This window comes from Toxorhynchites rutilus, chromosome 3 (genome assembly GCF_029784135.1).
Source record: "Toxorhynchites rutilus septentrionalis strain SRP chromosome 3, ASM2978413v1, whole genome shotgun sequence".
Classification (NCBI taxonomy): domain Eukaryota; kingdom Metazoa; phylum Arthropoda; class Insecta; order Diptera; family Culicidae; genus Toxorhynchites; species Toxorhynchites rutilus.
Window position 1 is genome coordinate 227,790,741 of NC_073746.1, and position 27,989 is coordinate 227,818,729.

Sequence of the window (27,989 nt, forward strand, 5' to 3'; positions counted from 1 at the left end):
AATCCAAGCTGACGATTTACCTTAGTAATCAGAGCCGAGCGATGAAGGTTGAACGTAAGTTTCTGGTCCATAAGAACACTTAGATCACTGATCACTTCTCGGTTCTTTGAAGAATTTCACCGTTTATGGTATAGTCGTAAGTGATTGCCAGTCAGTAAATGTATATAATAACAACTGAAGAAATGGTTTTTATCTAACTTTCAATTTTCAAATACTATATCAAAACTGGCTTTGAACAACTTTTGAACTTTACCGAGAAAAACATTTCGCAGTGCAGGTCCTGTGAATATTTTAAACTTACTGAAAAAAAATATCAATGTTTTTTTTACCAAAAACTCATGATTTCAAATTTAGTGTACCGAAATACAAAAAAAAATTAAAACTTTCACATTCTTCTTCTTGGATGGCACTAACTTTCCCTGTAGAACTTTTGCCGGCATGATAATGTGGTACGCTAACCACTTGGCCATGGGAGAACTTTCACATTTTGTAGTGTTCAATATTTTCAAACGCCACCAATATATTTTTTATATTTGTCTCAAAAAGAAAGACAAACAAATGAAAAGGGTGTATTTTTAGAGGAAAATATCAATAAGTGTGTGAGTAGGATTAAGTAGGATTAAGAAATTTATAAGTTCTGTATCGCAAAATATTTATTTTGGTGAGCTCTAAAAGTCTTCCGAAGACAGTTTGCATGTAGAATTTGAATTGTAAAAGTTAGAACAAAAAAAAAACGCTTTTTTCATGATGACCATAATTTATCTTAGAACAAAATCGCTAAATCGATTCTATTGACAGATATTTTTTTCAAGGTTCAAGATGCTAGAGTCCCAATTCGGAAAACCTCCGCGATCTCCGTGGATTACAATGGAAGAGCATTGATGTACGACTAGGCACAAATATTGAATCCGATCCTATAGCAGAGTAGACCTTTTCAGGTCACCCTTTAATATCTTCAACGGCTACGAAATGCATTTGATTTTCAAGTTTTCGTTTCGTCAAGTGGTCGTTAGTTTGCGTTAGCATAATCACATTACTAACCTCAGTGAATCCTTATTCTCACCTCTCCCCACTAACAACTATCCTTCCCATGATATTTGCTAGGGAACCATGCTATAGAGGCGATCCTTCTGGCCTTCGGGCGGTGAATATCATACTAACATTCCTTCCCTTCCCATGGTGGCCGTAAGGACGTGGCCGGCGTCGTTATTGACTATTTAAAGATCGAATCACCGAAACTTGTACAATGAGAATGATTTGCTACTCCCAAGCGTCATTCGGTGTGTTCTTTGTGCAATTTCGCTGGTTTCAGGTTAATCACAGAGAGCAACTACGAATTGTACAATCTACCCAAGCTCAAGCTCAAGCTTAAGCTCTATTGAAAGATATTCTCTTCTAGGACCAGCGTGTAAATACTTCTCCACCAAACACATTCAGGAAACACCACGAAGCTGACAAAACCCAGCTTGCATTAACCCGTTTCATGCGAAGCGTTCGAAAAATCGAGAAGCAACTTTGAAGGCTTTGGAAAGCAACCATATGGTAAGATTTTGGCATCAAATGATAGCTCAGTGTGTCAGCTACCATTTACTATCAATTTCATTGAATTTTGTGTATCTTTATTGAGCAATAAATTCGGCTTAAAGAACGGAAAAACAGAAGAATGGCAAAAAATATTCTTGAAGATTGGGGTTTCTGTAACAATAATAATCAATATTACCACAATGGCTTTCGCTAAAAAAATATTTTTTACTGCTTGGTCGTTAATGGGCTTAGTCAGGCCAGCTCTATGCCCGGTTACAGCATTGGCTTGAAATGCAGCGTCAGTGGAACAGAATGGAGTCCAATTCCTCAAAAAAGAACTGAGTTCTCCTAACCGTACTTAGTTCCGCCTAATGAAAATGTTTTGGACAACAGTGAAGCGAAAATTGAAGATGGGAGGCAGGGTTGCCACATTTAATTCTGTAAAATTTTCTGAAAAAATCTGTATATCTATATTTTTAGCAAGAAAATCTGTATTGAAAAATTAAGGAATAAAATGAAAATAAAGGTTTGTTCTCATTTTGTATTTATTTTTCTCATTCATGGTGTTAAAGTCGTATCAATACAACAACAAAAATCATAAAAAGATTTTCTTATAATACTCGGAATTGTATGATGTTTATGCATAGTTATCTTGAACTTTGCCTTCAAATTGTTCATCAATTTCATCTTTAAGGCCCCTCGTTTAGCAGACACATAGTTCAAAATATAGGCGAAATAGAGTCTATAATTGTGGGTGCCAACCGATTTCCGCAATTTGTTTTGTTTGTAATATAGAAGTCATGACAAATCGATTTGAAGGTCATCTTTCTAGCTGAATATAATCCTTTATCAGCTCCTTCTGCATCGATACCAACGTAAACATCCACATGCTTTTTCAGAACGTCTTCAAAATTTTTCACATCAAGCGAATCGTTGTACGTAGCTCTCCAAACAGAAGTTATCCAACAAGATCAACAATAACATTCTTGTCTCATTAGAATGTTTGCAAAAATGAGAACTTTCTGATTGAAAAGTGCAATAGACGTTATACTTAACATGGAACGAAAAGAATATCTTAAGCTCTTCAAATCGCTCAAGATTTCGCTCAACAACTGCCTCCGACAAAAACCATTTCGTTTTATAAATCAAAAATCAAATCTATCTATGCATGCACTGTATTGAAATTAATATTTACAATTGAATTTTTAAAAATCTGTAAATTCTGTATCTTTGCTGAAAACTGTAATTCTGTATATACAGATTCTGTATCTGAAATTTGGCGAAAAATCTGTAAAATACAGAATATTCTGTATATGTGTCAACCCTGATGGGAGGAAACGTCGTCAAAACATCGATCAGATGAAAAATTAGCGAAATCAGATAGTGATCGAATGATGCGTGCGGCATATAAACACATTAAGGACCGCAAAGAAATCTGTAATTCATACGCCTGGGACCCCACGTTTTGGGGCAAACTTGTACGTTTCATTTGTTCGGATTCCACAAATCAGATCTTTTCCTTCGGTGTGGATAAGACGAAGGCGAGCCATCGGTAGGCCTTGTTAGATTCTTGGCAGACCAAGGATTCAACCATCCAGTGTAGAAAACACGGGTTATTTCGTGATCCATCCATCCAAACTCGTGAGCAATCGTTAATATGTTAACAGAAAAATGAGGCATTTTTTACGAAATAACGATGAATAAGCTCCTTATTTTTTTCTTCTGAAAGTACATGTTATCATCTATGTTTCAATTAATCATTAATGAAATAGGTATATCTGAATATATCCTATTTCTAACTATTATAAGAATAAGAAATGAAAACCTTCACAACTTATGTAAAAAATTCAATAGAAACAATATTCAAAGGTGATTCAATCTTCATTCATCTTCAGTTTTTGTTCATAGAATCGGCAATGCCCACATGTCTTTTTCAATTTGCGTAATATCCTCCAACTAGTTACCATGAATTGTAAAATCAGCAAAAGACTCTGAATGGTAATCCCGCTGAAACAATGATGAAAAGCTGAGCATGAGAATGGTTCTGTGTTCAGGAGGTCGTGTGTGGTGCATACAATTCTTCTCCTGCAAACTCGAGGGCTAATGCGGTGGGGAATCTCCATGTTCTGCGTCCCGCTCCACCACAAACGTTTTCGGCTTATTTCCACAACCCATCCTAGCGCCATCCTCTCATGCCACACTGCCCAGCAAACACACGGGATTGCTAATGGTGATGACGACTGTAGATTATTTTAGCACCCTCTTCGAAATAATTTATTCAAATGAGTCGCCGAAACGGAACACTGCTTTCCGTACAAATCTACACATACGAAACACAAAGGTCCTCCCCAGACTACCGATGACTCCTTGTGCCTTCTTCAGGCAGCGTGACGTCCATAGTCCATCTCGAAAGAACGGCCATAGCTCTCGGCGAGTGCTCGGTAAAATGCGCCGCGCTGTGCAATCCTCCGGCTCACACACGCAGGAGGATATGCTTCATCTATGTGTGTGGACCATTGTTCTACCACGACGGTCCTTCCCGTCATCTTCATCAACTTGGTGGCTGCCAGCAGGGTACCAACAACCCTTTAGGAGGACCCTCGAAATCTCACTCTCCCTTCCTCATTCGGCTGCTGCTGCTGCTGCTGCTGCTGCTACTGCTGATGCTCATTCAAATGGCTTCTGGAACTTCTTTGAATCCGTTAATTGGAGGGTGGGAGTTGTTAGGGGTTCTCATATTGCTGATATTTTTTTAATAGAAGTTGATATATAAAAAAATTGTTTATAGCATTGAGATCACATGAAATGATGCATGGATAGTGAACAACAGAGAGTAATGACCTAGCAAGATTTTTTTTAATAAGAACCTAGATTGTTAGCTACCAGTATCGTTCAAAGAAGTTGAACATCCCTACAGGACCACCGCTGACATCGTCTGCCAGAACAAGAAACGAATGCATTGGGCAAATAGGTAAATGACTGGGCAGAACGAGCAAATGAGTTAAAATCGACTCGATGCGCCAAGCGGTTGCTTCCCACCTAGGCTAGGCAGCATGTAGGCGGCCGCGAAGCTGTCATTTCCGGATGAAATTTTTGATAAGTGGTATTTCGGTGTTTTTATTATTATACATACATTGTCTTGCTGGGGGATGCGACTTCCTTGCGTGCGTGGTGCTGCGTTTACTTCATCCACAGGATGGCCGCTTCGGAGCATTATAATGATTTATTTCAACCAATGTTTAGGTTTGGCGTGCGATTTAGCTGGCTTACAAACCGGGCGAAGGTTGAAATTAATGCAGAACTATGGCACCTGAGCTCCCCGAATGAGACCTTTGTCGGGTCGACGAATTGAGGGTACAATTTGAATATACGACGCGATTTAATGGAGTCGGAACATACATTATGTCACATCCGAGAGTGTGGCCTCTGCACAAGCATCGTTTTGCCGATGAGCGGCTCATTGCTTTGAAGTTGAGCACAGTGCGGCGAGATCAATTGGGTTCATTCATAACGCAATTAACATAAGAAACTAAGGGAGGTAATTAAAATTGTTTCGGCGTATATTGTTCATTCATTTATATTTTCACCATTTACCGACGAAGTCAAACAGACTGTTTAAAAATTTTGTATTAGTTTAAATCTCTTATCATAACATTAAATCATTTTGGACACAGTATGATCGAACTCTCACAAACACTATTGATTAATTATTTTTGTTGTATCTCGTCCTTCTAAATTTTAGTTTGAAAAGTCTCAAACTCTCTCTCTCTATCTTTCCCTTTCTCTCTCTCTCTATCTCTCTTTTTCTCTCTCTCTCAAAAAAAAACTGTGTGTAGATCTCAAATAATGTTAAATTCCTAGTGTATCAGTTTCAGTAGTTTTATTAATAATAGTTTGGTTATAGTAATAATACAGGATTTGGAAGTTAAAGAACAAATTGTAGAACGATTAGAGAGCTTTATTTTGGTGTAGGAACAATCAAATTTATTATGCATTTTTGGAATGAAATTACTAAAAACAATCTTAAAACCACTAACTATTATGTTTTTCACATCCAGGATGATACTTAGATTCACTAAATTAGAAGTCTAATAACTGTATCACGTATTGAATTTTCTCAATTTTCAAATATAAGCAACATAATTGTCCTACGTAGCGTACTTTCTGGAGTAAAACCAATTTAAGGGGGTATTCTAGTGCAAAGACATGATTTTCGGATGTTTTTTCGTGCTCCGTAGAAATAAAACTAACAATATGTTTGCTATCAATTATATCTTTATTTGTCCATCTATCTTTGAATAACTAGAATAGTTAAGAGCTGATGAAGTGATGGGGTTCAAAAAAAGGTTGTGCCATGGCGTACACGATTCCAGCCCTTCTGGTTTTCTGAAACAAAAAAAATCGGACATATTCTAAATTAGTAAAGATGCCGCTATCGCATGAACCTCGGACAAGTCAAAAACATCTTTTTTGACAAAATGGCGGCTGTTTGAAAAACAAAATGTGGTTTAAAACGATTTTCCTTACGTTTCCCGATTTTTCAAAAATAGTAAAACTTGAAAAATATCATATTTTAGTGGTTCATGCGATAACGAAATACCTGCAAAATGTATCCATATAAATTCGACATGAATCGGTTCAGTAGAACTTGAGATATCGTGTACGCCAGTTTGAAAGAACTAGTTTAGAGAAAAATGCGTTTGAAGTTCATTGTTATGGTCGTACCAGGTTAGATACCGCATCACTAAAATGGCTCTAACTCGATAAATAATATGATTTTCGATAAGTCCTTTCTAGGGTATATTCTTGAATGCATAAACTTCAGAAATATGAAGGAAACAAATTTGGATGTATAGTTTTTACGTCAATGATATGGATGATTGTCTAACTAGAAACTGCACGCTGAGACAACTTGCAGACGATGGAGTTATTTCCATCACGGATACTAATCCCGCCGTTCTGCAAAAACCCTTGCAAGGTACCCTGAACAACCTGTTCACGTGGGTTCTTAAGCTGGGTATCGGATTCTCTACGGAGAAAACCGAAATGGTCGTTTTTTCTAGGAAGCACGAACCCGCCCAATTCCAGCTTCATCTATCCGGCCAAGCGATCAGGAACTCGATGTTTTTCAAATACCTTGGAGTATATTTTGACTCTAAATGTACCTGGGGAATACACACTGCGTATTTAAAACAGAAATGCCAGCAAAGAATCAATTTTCTCCAAACAATAACCGGAACATGGTGGGGCGCCCATCTAGGAGACCTCATTCAGTTGTACAAAACAACGATATTATCAGTGTTAGAATATGGCAGTTTTTGCTTCCGATCAGCTGCCAGGATTCATATTCTCAAGCTGGAGAGAATACAATATCGTTGCTTGCGTATAGCCATGGGGTGTTTGCATTCGACACATACGATGAGTCTCGAAGTCTTGGCAAGAGGACCACATCTTACTCTTCGGTTCACAGAATTATCCTACAGATTTCTCATATGTTACAAGATCATGAATCCATTGGTGATTGATAACTTCGAAAATCTACTCCAACTGACTCCTCAGTCAAGTTTTATGTCTTTATACCATGAGTACCTTACTCATGAAGTGCACCCTTCACCGGGCATCTCCAACCAAGTTTGCTTGCCATACTTTTGCAATTCCTCTGTCAATTTTGATCTGTCCATGCGACAAAAGATCCATGGAATCCCAGATCATCTACGCCCCGATTATATTCCGCCGATATTTTCGGCAGAATATGGGAAAGTTAGATCTGATAAAATGTTCTTTACTGACGGTTCATGCATAAACGGGTCCACTGGCTTCGGCATCTTCAATGAAAATTCCAGTGCCTCTTTCAAACTCAAAGATCCTTGTTCCGTGTATGTCGCTGAAATGGGTGCGATATACTATGCTCTAGGGATCATTGAAACACTGCCCATCGACCATTATTTTATTTTTTCAGACAGTCTCAGCTCAATAGAGGCAATCCGCTCAATGAAAGTTGATAAACGCTGATCTTATTTCCTAACAAGAATAAGACATCTAATGAGTGTTTTGGTTGAAAAATTATTCAAGATTACCTTAGCATGGGTTCCCTAAGCTAAGGTGGGCGCTTCAGGAGGCACACTTTTTGAAAGGCAAATTGCTTATAACGAATTTTTTCACATTCCTCGTCAGGACACACTCGTTAGTTGGCAGCGCATGTGGAGTGAAGGTGAGTTCGGTCGCTGGTTACACACGATTATCCCTAAGGTTTCGACGAAAGCTTGGTTTAAGGGATTGAATGTAGGTCGTGATTTCATTCGCGTGATATCTCGGCTTATGTCCAATCACTACAACCTAAACGCGCATCTCTATCGCATTGGGCTCGCAGCAAACAATCTTTGTGATTGTGGCGATGGCTACCACGACATCGAGCATATTGTCTGGTCGTGTATCCGGTTCCATGCTGCTCGTTCTCAGCTCTCTAGAGCATTGAGAGCAAAAGGCAGACAATCGGATATCCCCGTCCGGGATATCTTAGGTAGTCGTGATCTTCCTGATCTTCTGCTTCATCTATACCTGTTCCTCAGAAACGCCGATGTCAACGTTTAATTATGTTTCCTTCGTTGTGTCCCTGTTTCATATCCCTCCTATTCGATCTATAAACTTTTACTTAGTCGCGGCAATACATACACACACTCTTTACAGATACACGGGCCAAAGGTTGTGCAGTCCACTGATCATTCAACAAGAGCCGAAGGTTGTACCGCTCATGACAACTCTACACGAGCTGATGTTTGCGCCGGATAGTAACCATTCTATCCTGGATTCCTCGAGTCGAGAAGACGCACCACGCTAGATAAGGGGTACAGAGCATTGAAGACAGCAACATCACAATTACGAAAACACTTGTAATACTAACCTCGAGCCAACCGCGAGTAATCGGTTACATATTACTAACATAGTTATAAGGCAAACATTGTCGAAATATTGAACTCCAGGCCCCGTCAGGTTGACGCCATATGAGCCTTAATAAAAATATATATTCTGGATAAAAAAAAAGGATTTTTTTTTCAAATTTCTAGACTAGAATACTGCGTTAAGGCAAAAAGAGCCCGAAATAAAACAAAAGTTCAATAACTCATCCATTGCGGGAATTCGACCATATGCTTAGTAGAATTTTTGTCATCAAATACCATTCTCTATAACTTCCAGAAAGACCCGTATATGTTATTTTTTTCTATGTGAGAAAGGTGGAATAAAAAAAATTAAATTATTTTTTTCTATTAAAAAAAACAAAAATATGTATATAAAACAATTAAAAGTTATAAACAGACAAAAAATAAGAGATTGTACATAATCGAGTCCGCCCTGTAAAACTAAAAGTCAGGGTATGTGTAGTCTGTTGTATTGGCGTAATAGTGATAAAAAAAACAATAAAAAAAAGCAAACACGAGTGAAACCATTATTTAAGGCCGTTGTTCGATCTGTGAAGAGGAGTTATAAATAATGGAATATTCTGGAAACAACAAGAATCGATTTTCAAACATCTATATCTGGGTAGTTGGGAAGGTTGACTTGAAACTGGTGCGAGGTAAACCTCATGAATCTCTTCTGAATCCGTTCGGTCGCAAGTATTTGCATAAAGCGAGAAGAAGACCAAATCGAGACAGTATATTTCAAGATGCTGCGATCCAGCGAACAAAACAGTTAATTGTTGAGGTAAAGGTCATCTGGGAACTCAGAAGCATGACGACGAGTAGAACCGAGCACATTGCAATGCTATGCTCTTTCACAATACTTATGTATTCGTTAAATTTCAATATGAAAACGATCTTTACTTCTGGATCACGAATCGAACACACAAATTGCAGAGAATCCTGTCCCATTTTATGTTGATAACCTTTTTGTAGGATATGGATATGACAGTTGTCACCACGTCAGATTATTAAATGGAAGCAATCACATGGAAAATTTTTCATCCAATGCGTAGCAAATTTTGGATGGAATAAGCTGATTACTGACATACCGTTTTGTCTCAAATTACGAACACTTAAGTTTTGTTGACCATTAAACTGTGTCTCATTCCTCGAAATGGGAATGTTTTGCGAAATTATTTTGATTTTTGGAGACAATAGAGCCTAGTGAAAAAAAATTGATTAAAATAGAATTGATTTACGAATACATATTCATGGTAAAAAACTAAAAATATGTTCAATTTCATTTGTCTCAAATTGCGAACACCATTTTTGTCACTTACTCAAATTCCAAACACTTTCGTCTCAAATCCCGAGCACTATATAAATACTAATTATAATGAAGATCTGCATAAAACATCATTTGTTCATCCATTTATAGTAGATTCTTACCTTTTCTAGCACCTAACATAAAACAGCAAATAAAATAGTTTAAACAATTACAAAAACTGAAAAAAACATTTTTTTTTATCCCAACAGTTTATTCTATTAGGCTCATTTAGCAATTCAGCTGTAACAGAACCGAATTTATTCGTGTACATTTTTTATCTTAAGATAACTTTTATTGTGTTACCATTTTGAGGCGTAAGAGTTTCGCTATCTATCGATAAACATTTGTTTTATCTATAACACAGTAGCCGTTTAGGCGTAAGAGAATTCCTATTCTATCGATGCACTACACATGTCACCTTTTTTTTTAACCCATTTATTTATTTAAGGCTCATTAGCATTTTAGCTGTAACAGAGCCGAATTTTAATCGTGTACATGTCACATGGTTATCATATCTATAATTAGCACATTACACAGTTGCCATTCGCCAGTATTCCTTCTATACCATTACATATGGTACATTCACACAGTAGCCATTTAGGCGTAAGAGTTATTCTTTCTGTTCTTCCATTATCCAGTTGGACCACCGGACAGCGGAGACAGTTGATTGATCATTGTTGAGTTATTTATAGAACAGTAGCCCGATGTGTCTGGCAGAGCAGAGCAGTTGTATGGATTAATCGATCTTATTTCGACCGTGGATCGATCTCCATCGCTGATGATTGTTGCGTGGACGTAGCTATTCTGTAACAACACAAAGATGGTCAATGAGGGCCCTGAGTTATGAACTCACGATCGATCGCTTACTAAGCGAACGCGCAACCAATGTGGCTACGGAGACCCCCTCATGTCACCTTTTTCGGTGTAAGAATATTGCTATTGTTCGAATGTTCACAGTTGCGCTGTTCACACCGGGACTGTTGATATGAGACCGAAAATGTGAGCTGGACGTGGACGTAGTAGCTAGAATAACACACAAAGATGGTCAGTTGAGGGTTATGAGTTATGAACTCATGATGGTTCGCTTTGTAGCGGACACTCAACCAATTAGGCTACGAAGACCCCCAAAACTGAAAAATTAACGATGGTTATTTTTTACGGAATTTGTTGACGCAAACATTTTATCACTGGTTTTGATAGTCACTTTTTTGCAAATGCTTAGTGTTATAAATATTAGGCTGTAATTGATGTTAAAACCTATATCCCAAAGAATGTCAGGGAATTCATTATTCAATTATTTATAACATTAATGTTTAGTAAATTTAAATTTAAGAATGAAATGTTGGAGTGGAAAATGTTTGAGACTGTTCAAAATTTGAGACAAAACGGTAAATGATAAATATGAGTGGACTAAAAACTCTACCATGTGACACATGGGGTTTTAAATGTTCGGAAGCCTTGCGGTCTGATAGTTATGAGTCCAGGCATTCAATTGCTGTTACGAGTTCTTTCGGACGCTTAAGGCATATGATGCTAAAAACAGATCTAATCTTTATGCACAGGTATTATTTGGTAGATATTTTTGATGAATTAGTTCAATATGCTTTTAAGCTTTCTATTTTATTGAAAACTTAAGAAAATCATCGAATAAAATGCTTTTCAAATGAAGCGAATAAGAATCAAACTTCGGACACTAAGTCAAATTTCGGACAGATTGAATTCAAATTTCGGACACTTTATTTTGTAATTTTTTGGATGAAAATGACATTACACTTGATTATAAAGGGTGTGTCACATCAAATTGCATCACGGAAAAAACGCTGTAGAAATTTAATTTTTAGGAATTATATCTTCAGCTTTCGCTTATAATCAGATAAGAGTGTATAGATCACGTTGGCCATGCTTCACTGTCAATTTTTCGTAGATTTGGAAAAATGTCGTCGAACGAAAAAGAGCGTCGTGAATTAATCCTGTGCACTCATTTCGAGAATCCGGAGTTGTCACATCGGGACATCGGTAAGATGCTGGGAATCGTCCAATCCACGGTCAGCAGAATACTAAAACGATACTTCGAGAACCTAACCATCGACCGGAAGGTGAAGAACGGCAAAAATGGATGCTCCGTCAGTGAAAAAGATCACAAGCGCGTAGTTAAGCAGTTTAGACGTGATCCGAGAAGTTCGGTCCGGGATGTTGCCAATAAGCTGAATTTGTCAAGTTCATTCGTCCAGCGGACCAAGCAGCGGGAGGGCCTGCGTACATACAAGGTTCAGAAGGCTCCTAACCGCGATGAAAGGCAAAACATGGTGGGGAAGACGCGAGCCCGGAAGCTGTACACCGAAATGCTGACGAAGCCGCATTGCCTGGTAATGGACGACGAAACCTACGTCAAAGCGGACTTTCGTCAGCTGCCGGGTCTGTTGTTCTTCTCCGCAGAGGACAAATTCAGAGTTCCGGAGGAGATTCGCAAGCAGAAACTATCCAAGTTTGCCAAAAAGTACATGATGTGGCAAACGATCTGCTCTTGCGGAAAGCGGAGCGCCCCCTTCGTGATGACCGGCACGGTAAACGGGCAGGTTTACCTTAAGGAGTGCCTAGATAAGCGCTTACTACCACTATTGAAGCAGCACGAGGGCCCGACCATCTTCTGGACGGATCTCGCTTCGTGCCACTATTCAAAGGACGTGTTGGAGTGGTACGAAGCCAACGGGGTCACCTTCGTGCCAAAGGAAATGAACCCGCCCAACGCGCCGGAGCTTCGCCCAATAGAGAAATATTGGGCGATTATGAAGCAGGCCCTCCGGAAGAACCCAAAAGTTGTCAAATCGGAGGCGGACTTCAAGAGAAAATAGATTTCTGTTCAAAAAAAACTACAACCTGACGTTGTACAGAACCTTATGGACGGGGTAAAGAGGAAGGTGCGAGCATACGGGCTTGGGCTCGAAGTATGAATAAAAAGAAAATGCCAAAAGTTGTTTAATAGTTTTTATTTTACTGTCTAAAATTTTCAAAATGATCGGTCTACTGGGCGAATTTCTACAGCGTTTTTTCCGTGATGCAATTTGATGTGACACACCCTTTATTTTATAGTCAACTGTGAAACATTTACATATCAATCACAGTAATCTGTTAACGATGATGGGAACTGATGAAACACGGGAGAAATTTGAATATTTATGAACGGGTAAATTCTACGTGCTCACGCTAAACAAACGTCAAACACGAACGATAATGGGTAGTGCTGTTGAATTTTTTTCCTACTATGTAATAATTCAAATGTAATTCTCAAATGAAGTGATAGGGAAACCAAGGAATTACGCTAAAGAAGCAATTGTGATATTAATTTTATAGTTATATCATCAGTGTATGAAGCATTTCAAAATATTAGAACAAAGTGTCCGAAATATGATGTTGTCCGAAATATGATTCAGAACACTTGACACGATGAAAACGAAATGAACGGTACGCCATTGAACCACGTTTTACGTTGTTACGTACGAGTTAGTGAAGCGCCAAAGATAATAATGAGTTATCAGGCAGAATGATCACCTTTCAAATAGAAATTATGAATGAAAATTAACTTCTCCGTATCAAATTAGTATTCAATGTGAATGGAAAACTTTGTTTTCTTCATGTGGTAAAATAATCTCTTACAAAAATTGTATCTGAAGATAATTTTATATAATAATGATAAGTTTTAGCGGAAAACTAATTTCGTATCCAGATGTTGACAGGTACCTTTTTATCGTCTTTTTTTTCATTAATTTGCACCGTATTTTGAGTATAAAAAGCCTATAAATAGGATTATACCGATTAATGATCTTTCAAACATTTATTGTTTAAAGATATGCTGTATCTATAACTAAAATTGTTGTTATTTTTAATTATTCTATTGGAATTCTTCAACATAAAAAGGAAGAAGTATTTATGGTTAGTTAGGTGTCAAGTGTTCTCCTAAAATATACAGACTTGTGTTCAAGACCGCATTGTAGCATTAATGTTTGTCTTGAGCTTCAATTTGATATGTCGATCACTTGAATCGGTGCAGTAGTTCAGAAGTCATTATTTTTTAATAAAAGGCATTTTTGGATAAAAAAGGGAGAAAAATGATTTTTTGGGCCATTGCACAGTGGGGAAGCGCTGGTCATCAGAAAATTGCCTCAGCTGATTCGTAATATTTTTCTTTTCTTGCTATAATATTCAAGTACTTAAAACCCAAGTTTGTGAGCAATATCAGCAAATCTGATTGTTTTATGACTTTTCAAAGCAAGGCATATTGACGTTTTTTATCATTTTTTTGAAAGAAAGTACATTGCTTTGAAAAGTTCCGCAGGTTCAATGATAGCTTGGATTTTTTTGGCGTCAAAGTACAAGTTGTTCGAAAAACTATACAAAACAAATCACATCATATTGTCAAAATTGATCATATTAGTTCCGACGAAATAAAAATTAATAAAAAAAGAGATTTTTTGTAGAAAACCAGCTTAAAAGTTTTGTTGCCGTAGTTTCATACGCTTGTGACTACATGCAAAATTTAAGTAAAAACATAAGCTTTCAAAAGAACTCATTATTCCACAATGATTGATGGAAAATGCGTCAATTCCTCGACAAATCCAACTTGTGCGCAACGCTGCTTTTCCTGTAAAGTTACAATACAAGTTGGAGGGTTGGATACGTTGCTTTGAATGCATGATTCATATTTCATATCGGCTGGAATTCAAGCGCTGCGAAAATCTGGGTTCAAAACATGTGCCATACCATAAAAAAAAGGTAAAAACAAAACGGTATATCATACAAATCAACGGAATTTTCCCATTTAGGAAAACTTCAAAACTAGAATAGGTCTCATCATTGACAAACCAAAGCTTGGGGGTTCTGGCAACAGCAATGGTGGAAAAACCGGCCGTACTTTTTTTGCGAATCCCCATACAAGTTCCGAAATAACTGGCGTGGATTTAGAATTATTCGAACGAAATATTCTTATTGCAATTTCATGCTAAAAAATACTATGAAGAGAGGGTAATAAAAAATGAATGTCAGATTCGTGTTCAGCAAACCATTTTTTGCATTCAACGACCCTTTTTTTGCTTGACCAGCCTGCATCGGTTAACTTTGAAAAATTATAACATAAAAAAGAAAAAGAACACATCTCTGATTTTTGGATATGTTATTTAAAAAAATCTCAGTGCACCCGTGGCCGAGTGGTTAGCGTCTCACATCATCATGCCGGGTGTTCGGGTTCGATTCCCGTTCTGGCCGGGGGACTTTTGGTCAAAGAAATTTCCTTCGACTTGCACTGTGGTAACGAGGATTATAGAGCTTGTCTCTTGGAATACATTCAAGGTGTGTTAGTTGGCTCAAGAAATCTCAACTAAGTATTAATAAATGACGCTAATTAATGCATACGTTGAGACGGCAAATGTTTCACAGGGAACGTTAACGCCTTTCAAGAAGATGTAAAAAAATCTCATTTTTCAAGAAAAATAAATAAAAAAAGGCCCTTGGTCCGAGACCATTTACGCTATAAAAAGCAAATACATTCAATAGTGACGAAAACAAAAATATTTTTTGCAAGTGTAGTATTTTTTCAAAAAAAGACCAGCTGATTGGCTTTAATTTGATATATCGATCATCTGAATCAGTGCAGTAGTTCAAAAGTTCCAAAAAGGCATTTTTGAAAAAAAAATTGGAAAAAATTGATTTTTTGGATCAAAATGGCACCATAACCAAAAAAATAAAAAAATACGGGTGTAATATATATAATATATATTAAGGAACAAAACTACCAATTTTCACGAAAATCTGAGAACCGCTATATCCGTTTGGCACAGCATGACTATATAGGGAGCTAGGCGGGTACATCTAAGAATGTCTGATTCATTGTATTTATTCTTGGTTTAATTCACTCAAATAAAATTCTTCAATATATATTAAATAGTAAAAATAACCTTTTTGCTTTTTTACTTTTTATTGGTTTTCGTGTCCCGTTTTTATTCCTGAACTATTTGGTCAGCCTACACTAAAGCATAGTTTTTATTCGTTATTTTTAGAGCGAATAGAAACTTTCATATATTTGAGAATTTTATATTCAAATGAAGTTTCGATGTTATATTCAAAACGGCGTACAGTAGACCAGCATAAGTAAGCAACTTCTGGTAACTTCAGTATTGGTATTGGTAAGGTTGCCACACTACAAAAAAATGACAAAAAAAATTCGAGATAACTGTAAATCTTGACGGGTAATACAATTTTAAGACATTTGGCATCCAAAAAATTTGTTCAAAACCTCGATTTTCGGTGATTTTTCGTTTTTCAAAAAAACTCAAATTTGTCGTTTGTGACCCCAGTAAATGAAGTTCGAAAGAGCTAATATTTTGCATAGGGTATAATATTGTGCAAATCAACATTTCATAGCACGTTCCGAATGAAAAATCGAGATAACTATCTAAGATAACTATTTCTATTGGCTTCCTAAACCATACTTTTCGTTTCGCATGCCGCAAATAAAACTAAGTCCCAGAGTGCCGACAAAAAATAATTTCGAGATGACACAAGATCTCAACGTTTCATGCAATTTTAAAGCATTTGGGATCAAATTTTTTTTTCGAAAACCCCGATTTCCTTTACCCCTTTACCCCTTTGGGTGATTTTTCGATTTTCAAAAAACTCAAACTTTGAAAGCGGTCGCCACTCTCCCTTAAGTACGATTGAGCTGATATTTTGCATAGGGTGTTTTTTTCGAGGTTAAGTAATGACTACCGGGTTCAACCATTCATCTGAACCCGCCGTCATCCAAACACAGGGCAAACACAGTCAACTACGTCTGAAACGATCACTACTACTAATACGCCGCCTTGCGTAAAAATGACGTTTTCGGTTCAAAACCGATGTAAACGATGGAAAATACACACCACCATTCTTCAGTGTTTGTTCGTTTCCCTTTCTGTTTCTATTTCTATTCCTGACGTCATTAAAATTTGAGAGAGGGCACGAGACCGCGAGAGTACATAGCACCAAACACCCCGAGCGAGCATGATACAAATAAAAGAACGAACCAATTCATTCATGATTTCTGTGGATGTGGTGATATTCTTCGTTGATGTGTGGTTTTAATTTGGGTGTTTTTATCGATTTTGTTCATTCGACAACTTGAACCCGGTACATGGCGCTATGATGGCGCTATTGTAATGGAGATAAATCTGGTGTGCAAACATTCGTGAAACAACGGTTATTCACTGGATATATTTACTGTCGTGCACACGTATTGAACTCTTGCGGCATTTTTCTCACATTCGTCAAAACGCAGCGAGACATTGAAGCAATTTATGGAGACCAAAATATCAAATGTTTGAAAAAATAGATGATTTGAATTATGCACCTATCAATAAATGTTTGGGTGAAATTTACCTTGGCGACAGTGTCTTTGATGCTGAAACTTTTACTACATCCAGAGGTCCTCACGCATTCATGCTTGAGTTCAACACTGTATTCTTGTTAAATTTTTTTGCGAATGTTTTCGCACATACGGATGTTCTTTATCAAATTTTGCTAAATAATGGAATTAGACGTAGTAAAATTTGTGCGTATCGTTAAGTATCGTATCGTCAAGGAGCTCAAAGCAAATCATCATTCCGATTGTACGCTCAAATATGCAATTGATGTATCTGGCGAAACTATGAATGACAGTAACGTCATCAATTGTTATCGTTTATATGAATCGATTATAGACAAAATTATTGACGAAATGACGAAACGGTTTAAGGAACTAGATGAATACAAATTCGTCGCTTTGTTGAATCACGAAAAATTTGCCGACATCGATATCGCATTACCTACTGGGAATTTGAAAATGCTTATTTCATACCACACGAAATTCGATGAAGCGAAGTTTTGTAACAAACTGACTGTTCTTTTTAAATTATAGTCATTATTCCGATTATCGTTGGACAAAACCTGCATCAAACCTTCTCCGAAACGGCTGGTCAGAATACTGACATTGCCTAATACAACAACATCCGTTGAAAGAACTTTTTGTTCCTTTTGAAAGAACCGTTGTTCGACGGATCAAGAATTATTTCCGGTCAAGATCTGATCAGAAACGGTTATTCGGAATTATGATGGTGACTAAGGAAAAGGATTACCTTTATGACATAAGGCAGAGGTATTTATTTCATGAGGAATTCATTGATAAGTTTGCGCTCATAGTTGACCGCAGGATTCTTTTGTTATACAGGCAAACTTATTTTTGTGCGGGTGATAGGGACCGCACAAAAAAATTTCTTAAGAAAAAAACCCAAATCCAAATGATTCCATTCGTGATCAACATTCGATTTCCTTTTTTCACTTTCATAAGTGGCCTACTCACTTGCGCAGATCATATAATCAACTCTTTGCTCCTGTCAATAAACTCCTACTGACACCTTAAAACAAACAAAACAAAACATGAGAATGGGAATTAACTGACACAGTCCCTATGTAGAGTGATAAAATACATATCAAAGATAGGAAAAAATGACCGATCACTTCACTTTCTTTCAAATACCGCACAAAAAAGTAGCACCAAAAAAAATAACACAAAAAATTCGCATAAAAAACTGCACAAAAACTGGTTTTACTGTATATATAAATGTTGAGAAATAAAAATGCGATGGCTACCACGACATCGAACATATTGTCTGGTCGTGTATCCGGTTCCATGCTGCTCGCTCTCAGCTCTCTAGAGCACTGAGAGCAAAACGCAGACAATCGGATATCCCCGTCCGGGATATCTTAGGTAGCCGTGATCCTGATCTTCTGCTTCATCTATACCTGTTCCTCAGAAACGCCGATGTCAACGTTTAATGATGCTTCCTTCGTTGTGTCCCTGCTTCATATCCCTCCTATCCGATCTATAAACTTTTACTTAGTCGCGGCAATACATACACATACTCTTTACAGAGACACGGGCCAAAGGTTGTGCAGTCCACTGTCTTCAACAACAGCCAAAGGTTGTACCGCTCATGACAACTCTACACGAGCTGATGTTTGTGCCGGCTAGTGACCATTCTATCCAGGATTCCTCGACTCAAGAAGACGCACTACGCTAGATATGGGGTACATACTAGGGGGGCGTTGCTGATTAATGATCAGCTGCATCCCAATAGGAAGTATCCCGTGTCGAGCACACGTACAGAGCATTGGAGACAGCAACATCACAATTACGAAAACACTTGTAATACTAACCTCGAGCCAACCGCGAGTAATCGGTTACATATTACTAACATAGTTGTAAGGCAAACACTGTCGAAATATTGAACTCCCGGCCCCGTTAGGCTGACGCCATATGAGCCTTAATAAAAATATATATTTTTGGATAAAAAAAAAGTTAAAATCTGTCATCGCAATACTGTTGTTTTAATGTTGCAAATGAAATTGAACAGGTGGCTCAGTTGGTCACGCGTCGCCTCTGATATACCTCGATAGACCAAAATGAATCGATTGAGAATTACTCTGTATAAGAAACAAGTAAAAAACACCTCAGTTATTGGTGACACAACTGAAACTTCCAGACTCATGAATTGGTACCATGAACGCTGTTTTTCATGCAAGTGGGTCCTGAATGCAAGTGGGGTTATGATGTGAACAGTTAGAATAGCAGGGATGAGCATGAATATTGGGTATCAATGGAAAAAAACTCATCGATAATTCTGAGACCCAAGAAAATTTCGATAAATCGAAACAATTAGAATTGAAATTAATATTAGCTTCGTGTGAACATAATCCCACCCCGTCTATAAGTTAGCTAATATGACTACTCACATGTTTACATCAAAATGTCAATACTTCTAATGGATAGTACTTTCTGTCTGTTGTAAAACACATTGATATTCAGTTTAATAATAATTGAGGAAACATTTTTGATCGCATTCAATATGTTCAATTTTATACAACATAAACTTTCTTTCCAGGAGGAGTAAAGCACGATTTAATTGCAGAGGAACGTGCAGCGGTAGCGCAACATTTTCTTATAAACATTTACAGCGAACATGCTCGATTGAATATGATTTGAAAAATGTGTCAAATATTAAGTGATATGCGATCAATGAGGACAACGAACATGGAACACAAAAAAAATAATACACTGAAATGGAAGTAATATTGGCTAATGATTGTAGCTCAACACAATCAGAATTGGCTTCATATCAAACGTTGATCGCTCAACTGCTGCTACTTAAAACGGAGATATAACGGTTGAACCCTAATGATTCGAGCTACTTAACTAATTGTTGTAAATCAACTTTATTTAAGGTTGCCTGAGGCTACTTTTTATTCTGTGCCCGTGATATATGACAATCGATGTTTTCAAAATGGTGATTGTATATCCGAGCCATCTTAACAACAGGCTCATGGTGAGCGTAATTAGTGCATGCAGTTGGAAGGCTAACAAATTCGCAATTACGCAGATTTCACCTTCTCACTTTGAGATTAATGCAACTTGCATTAATGCAATATTGCCTTGGATGAGATCGTAAACAAAACTCTAGCTATATCACGCCGTTCGCATAATCGATCCAACCCCAGACCAACGATCTTCATATCTATGCTATCTGTCTATATTTCTAATTTGTTTGGCAATTCTGTTGTCTTATTTGCATTCTTAAATGCGATGAACCTTTTTCATTTTAAGCATTATCTGTATTTGATTGATGAATACATTTTTCTAAAAATAGAATAATTTGGTAAATCACCTAACGTTAGCATATATAGTGTAGTAAAAAATCGCATAATTGAAGTCACAAATCGTACAATCACTAGCGTTGACAATCACATTTATGGCGGTTATATAGCTTAATGGAAATATGTATGCACAACCCTCGCTTCGTCCCACAACTAATTCATTCGCGCTAGGCCCAGTATATTCACCATTATGTGTGTACTTCCGTGATATAAAGCAACACGGAAAGGGTTCCTTTGGGATGACCGAGGGACAGTTTAATTAAACCCTTCGACCCTTCGAGCGCTGCGTGCGGTGCTGCAGGGATCGCAGTACATATAGGTGCCCGCGCCAGTGTCGTTTTGTCCCACCGTTTACATGCCAAAATCCGAGCGTGCCCAGCGGACATTTTGTCCTTCCCATTTTATTTCCCTTCCCTCCGGTGTCAGACTGCAGGGGACGGATATGAAATGTGCGTCTAAATAAAAGATTAAAACTACAATATTTTAGACTGTTTCGGATGACCCTTTTGCCGGCCTGGGAGAAATTTGCATATTTTTCTTCGACCACTTCCTGTACCCCGAGCCGGGACGGGAGCGGAAGGGGTTCACGGGACACGGGTTTTGGGCTATTTCGAACCCGCTAGTTTGGCTCCGACACGAGGAAGTCCGACCAAAGCTAGGAAGCTTGTCAAATTCAATTTGTAGACAGTTTTTTAATGGGATCGCTGATTTATGGGGTGCGGTATGCAGGTAGAAAATTCGGGACATGCGTTGACCTGACTGGGATTCCGAGAACATCTGGCTCTGATTCCGGTGGATTGTTGTTAATTCGGCTGACATGAACGAAATATGCGTTGCTAGTTAAAATGTATATTCAACGATTGGATGTGTTAGAAACTATACTCCTGTTGTGAAATATATATTTCTAGTTTATTATTGCTGAATAAACTAGAATGTTACAAAATTGACTAAATTATGGGTTCGTATTGTTATTATTAAATAACCCAATCTTATTACTAGTTATTTCAATGAGGAGCGTTCATTTAAGTTTTTTTTTATTCGGAGTTACAATGAAAATTGCAATATTTGCTCTCAAGTCTTTAATAATATAGTGACGGGTTTTCTCTTTACATAATTGTTGGATATTTAATACATTGCTGGATTTTTTTGTTTTGTTTGTGGGATACTAATGTCGTTATCGATTGTATTTGATTGCGATTGTTTCACCAAATGGCTCTCAGCAATAAGCAATGAGAAATGATAATATGCAATTAATCCAATTAGTATTATGATGGGTAAAGGTGAGGAATTGGGAATGCAGGTGGTGTACTCATATAACAATTTGTTCAGTATCTAACACAAAAATAGTATTTTATTCCCACACAAATCCGAAATAGAAGGGAAAATAAGATATAGATGATATTTCACCGTAGGACAACGTTTAACAGGGAGATATATGGTGTGAAATTGAAATCTAAAATTTGAACATGTAGCGAATAATGGAATATTTCGTACACTTATAATTCGACAATTGCTTGATAGACCGCAGAGATTTTTACTTCAATGAATTGGAAATATTTCTACATATCTGTCTTTACAAATAACTTTTTTTTCCGAAACAAACTATCGAATTGTTGAAAAATGTCAATCATTATCTAAACTAAACCGTTCTGATTGGTCCCATTTATGTTTCTCAAACTGGGCCGACCAAAACGAACAGCAAATATAGCAACGGAAGCATTGCGTCGGTTTTCATATCGTCAAGTGGAGAGTGCTTATGTATGGTTGAACCACACCAATGCATTGTTGTTCTTCTGCTTTGATGAAGGTAGATAATGGTGATGGTGGAAGTGCACAAGTGCATCACGTGCAATTGCATTAATGTCACAAACTTCTACATATGACCTGATTGTGTGTTCTTCTCGGGAGCACAAAAACGAATCATGTATCAACCATATCCAATTACTTCCACAAAACCACGCATGCCTTTCCAGAACCACTAAATCCTCTTACTAAAAAGTGATTTCTAAAATATTGTAAAAATTACGGTCAAGTTTTGGACACTACACCCTATTTTTGTGTACCATTTTCTTTCAATAATCTTTAATATTTCTGATTGTGCGTTGTAGAATGAGCATGGATGTGATGGTCAATTAGATGACCTTATGGATGGGAGGTGATGGAAAATTAGTTAACTGTACAACCTAACCAATGAAACAATTTCATCACACTGAATATTAAACTTACTCTACAATTGCTGAGTCCTAATAAGAAAGACCTCAGCACATTTACAGGTCCTATAACAGGATAATGAACGATCAACTTCCATCGGAACATTTGTAACAAATTTGGTATTCATGTACAAATTTAGTATTCATGTACAAATCCAAGCGAATATGAATATGAGCCGATTAGTTCCCTCAATTTTCGAAGTTTATTAAGATATTTCCCCGACCGAGCTGCAAGTTGTTATAAGTTCAGCCTGAAAAACGAATCGACTGTTCCTCGAAACCAAGATAGCATTCAAAAATTCGGTTCCCGGAATAAATCGCCACAGAAAACGACTGCAACAGAAACCACCGCTTATAAAATGTGTAGTAGGCTATAAATATTGTGGCGCGGTATTGTATTTCAAAACAAGAATTAACCGGGCAAACGTATCGCCCCAGGCAAACGTAACGCCCCGGGCAGACGTATACCGTCCGACGCTCGCTAGAGCTCGGTCGGACATTGCTAAAGGATCGTATCCTATGTTTCAAACTAACCGGGCAATCAGTGGATCCCAGGTTTGCGTGCGAGACACCGCCGCTTCCGACGGCGGGTCGGCGGTGGACTCGGATTGCGTCATCTTGGCGGCATGGGCCGCCTCGATTCCTTATCCTCGCCAAATGGGGACTTCGTCCCCATTACATTGTCCTCAGAATAAATTTCGAAAAACGAGAACAAGAGAATAAATTTATAATAGAAATGTGAGGCACATGATGTTTTTCCCGCGCCAAATATTTCTAGCCTACTACACTTTTTCTAAGCGGTTGTTTCTGTTGCAGTTGTTTACTGTGGCGATTTATTCCGGTCACCCAAAAATTCGTATAATTGTTATCCTGCTCCTGTCACCCCAGCAACCATAACAAATTGATGTTTCCAACAGCAAAATTAACAAATCTTCAAACCCAAGCGAATTGTCTACACCGGATTCCAACAGACGAGCTTGGCCGGTACACCCCGTCTAATTTATCAATTGTATCTTCAGCACAACCCTGTCTTTAACATCTCAGACCCTGGACGGCGTTCGTCTTTCTCGATGCGATGGCAGAAGCAAAATAAACAAATGCTACGCTGCGCTACGAGCGGCGGACTGCGGTCCATCCTCAGGAAGAACCAAGCCACAGTCGCTTCCAGCTGCCGGATTCGGGCAGCGCTCTGGAGTTTTCTTGCATAGTGCCTTTTGGAACGACCACTTCGAAGCGGGCAGTGGTCGCACCGGAAACTTTCGCTTACTCTTCTTCATTTGTACGCCGGACTCGGAAATGTGGCGTGCACGGGGGAGATTGGAACGTTGAAACATAACATTTCCCACCCCGTTGAGGGCCTTCCGTGTGGGGATGTATTAGAAAGTTAAGAACAAGAATGGAAAACTCGAGCTATTTATTTTCTCTCCGCTGGCGAAGCGAACGGTTTTTGGGATGGACCACCAGGGAAATTTGTGTGGGCATCGGGGCAGGATAGGGAGAGTGAAAGTTTTCGGAATGAACGTCCGGGTATGTGTGTGTATGTGTGGTTTATGTGAAAAACCAAGATGAAAAGTTTCCTTCTCGGATAGTTTTCCCTTGCTAAATGAACCTTCGTGCTTTTCCAATTCGTTGACGCGATGGCCGTAGAAGGTGGACGCATGGACTAACGGACGAGAGTGAGCGAACCGTCGGGTGTATTTATGTTCTTCAGTTGGTTGGTTGGTTGTTCTTCCGGCTTGTATTTAACGGTAGGAATGAAAATTCAAACAGCGAAGAAAGCATTTTCCTTGGGAGGATACAATCTCAAATGACTTCTTCAGACCCCTGTTAGCAGTACACCCCAAGAGTGCCATGAAATTTGAAATATGAGGTTATGCGATTTGCGGTTAGATTGTACGCAAATTATTATTTGTGTATAATATTTGAAATATGTACATTCAACGCGTGAACTGAAGGTATATGAATTTTTAAACATAATTTAAGTATGTTCAAAGCTGATCAACAACATTTCTGTGAGTAGCGAACACTGATCTACAACTATGAGCTGAAATTTTGATAATCGTAAATGGAAAATGACAAATTTAGTAGCATATCGTACTGCAAAACGGTGTTATTGTATATGGGAAGATTTTGATTATTCACTTTATTCCAAAGGAATTAATGCTAAATGTTTGCAGAATTTAACCTCACAACACGCTTGTTAAGGTTGGTTCATTCGATCGACAGAGGGAAACAATTGAAAAACAAAGAAAAATAAATAAAATAAATCAGCAATATGTTGATATCTCAACCTATCAATTGTTCGGAATCTAAAAATAATAATTTGAAAATGTAATCGAAACAATAAACCATATTCGTATACCGTTCTATATCATATTTCGGACACTTTGTTCTAATATCTTGAAATGCTTCATGCACTCATGATATAACTATAAATTTGATATCACAATTGCTTCTTTAGAGTAATCCATTGGTTTCACTATCACTTCATTTGAGAATAACATTTGAATTATTACATAGTAGTAAAAAAATCAACAAAACCACTCATTATCGTTTGTGTTTGACGTTTGTTTAGCGTGAGCACGTAGAATTTACCCGTTCATAAATCTTTAAATTTCTCCCGTGTTTCATCAGTTCTCATCATCGTTAACAGTTTACTGTGATTGATTGGTAAGTGTTTCGCAGTTGACTATAAAATATAATCAAGTGTAATGTAATTTTCGTCCATAAAATTACAAAATAAAGTGTCCGAAATTTGAATTCAATCTGTTCGAAATTTGATTTAGGGCCTTATTTCCGTATCCACGTACACTTACGTTCCCACTACGCTTACATCTCACTTCACTTTCTTCACTTTGTGTAGAAAATGGAGTGGATACCAAAATGACCCTGTGTTCATTTCCAATGTCGTTTCCAATGGCGCGAAAATAGATATAAACGGGTGAGAACATATATGATACACTTGCTCAAGGTATATATAATCACTATGAATAGAATAAATTCAGGCATAAAGGGTGTGTCACATCAAATTGCATCACGGAAAAAACGATGTAGAAATTTAATTTTTAGGAATTATATCTTCAGCTTTCGCTTATAATTAGATAAGAGTGTATAGATCACGTTGGCCATGCTTCACTGTCAATTTTTCGTAAATTTGGAAAAATGTCGTCGAACGAAAAAGAGCGTCGTGAATTAATCCTGTGCACTCGTTTCGAGAATCCGGAGTTGTCACATCGGGACATCGTTAAGATGCTGGGAATCGTCCAATCCACGGTCAGCAGAGTACTAAAACGATACTTCGAGAACCTAACCATCAACCGGAAGGTGAAGAACGGCAAAAATGGATGCTCCGTCAGTGAAAAAGATCACAAGCGCGTAGTTAAGCAGTTTAGACGTGATCCGAGAAGTTCGGTCCGGAATGTCGCCAATAAGCTGAATTTATTAAGTTCATTCGTCCAGCGGACCAAGCAGCGGGAGGGCCTGCGTACATACAAGGTTCAGAAGACTCCTAACCGTGACGAAAGGCAAAACATGGTGGGGAAGACGCGAGCCCGGAAGCTGTACACCGAAATGCTGACGAAGCCGCATTGCCTGGTAATGGACGACGAAACCTACGTCAAAGCGGACTTTCGTCAGCTGCCGGGCCTGTTGTTCTTCTCCGCAGAGGACAAATTCAGCGTTCCGGAGGAGATTCGCAAGCAGAAACTATCCAAGTTTGCCAAAAAGTACATGGTGTGGCAAGCGATCTGCTCTTGCTGAAAGCGGAGCGCCCCCTTCGTGATGACCGGCACGGTAAACGGGCAGGTTTACCTTAAGGAGTGCCTACAGAAGCGCTTACTACCACTATTGAAGCAGCACGAGGGCCCGACCATCTTCTGGCCGGATCTCGCTTCGTGCCACTATTCAAAGGACGTGTTGGAGTGGTACGAAGCCAACGGGGTCACCTTCGTGCCAAAAGAAATGAACCCGCCCAACGCGCCGGAGCTTCGCCCAATAGAGAAATATTGGGCGATTATGAAGCAGGCCCTCCGGAAGAACCCAAAAGTTGTCAAATCGGAGGCGGACTTCAAGAGAAAATGGATTTCTGTTCAAAAAAAACTACAACCTGACGTTGTACAGAACCTTATGGACGGGGTAAAGAGGAAGGTGCGAGCATACGGGCTTGGGCTCGAAGTATGAATAAAAAGAAAATGCCAAAAGTTGTTTAATAGTTTTTATTTTACTGTCTAAAATTTTCAAAAGGATCGGTCTACTGGGCGAATTTCTACAGCGTTTTTTCCGTGATGCAATTTGATGTGACACACCCTTTATGTAAACGCTGGTGAATTTCTCACTGGTGAGAAACCACTAAAGTTGGATGCAGTTCTACTTCAGGTGAATACATTCACCGAAAATATGAATATATTCAGTATAGAAGTTCGCGCTAGTGTAAACGGTTGATGCGATTTCTATAAATTTCATCATATTTCTTCACATGAATATATAACTAGTCTATACCCACCGTAAGAGAAACGTCAGTTGTATTTTGTTTTGTTTATCCTCGAGTAATCCAGAAAATGGATTACTAAAAAAAAGCTTCCAAATCCTTTGTAATGCAAACAGTAGAATGTACATATTTTCTGTAAATATTACTATTTGTAAAATGAATGTCAGATGCAATACACATCCCTATTTACCAACGATTGATTCATTTTACTTCGCGGTATTAGTAACTTTTACGATTGTCATTACAGGCAACCGCGAAGAAAATGAAAATATAACTTTATTAGCCTAACTACCGAGTTGTTAATTGAGTTGCACGGCACTACTTTCCGATATTGATTTCTTCACAAAAGAAGGTCGTATTAACTCAGATTCGAGACAGGTAAGTAATGTTCGTGCAAATCAATTCAATTTATGTTCTTTAATTAATATTGATACATATTGGATAGCAATTATTTGTGCTCGTCTGCTGCGGGAGAATGCGAAGACATTACTTCAATAATAAGGAATCTGGGTACTTCGATACACAAAACGAGGCCTGTCGAGTCCTAGTTCTACCTTTATCCTGTTGGATTTGGCCAAGGACAACTTCATAAACGTTTTGCAGACGATTGTGATTGGTGTTTCAATCAATTGGATGTTTTCCGGATTCGTCACGACGCAGGTTCCGTATCCACTGACTCTGCGCGTTAAGTCAATGTTGCAACGGGGCGTTGAGCTAGCCTCACTTAATGCCGCCTGGGTGTCGTCAGCTTCGTGATATCTCCAGAATGTGTTTGGCTGAGAAGTAATTACACGCTGGTCCTGGGAGAATTGAGTAGTCTGTCGTAG

The 27,989-nt window shown here is 38.2% G+C and overlaps 1 pseudogene; it reads left to right on the top strand.

Moving 5' to 3' along the window:
• Positions 1-41: 41 nt before the first annotated feature.
• LOC129773991 (ER membrane protein complex subunit 3-like) lies at positions 42-27,989 on the top strand (annotated as a pseudogene).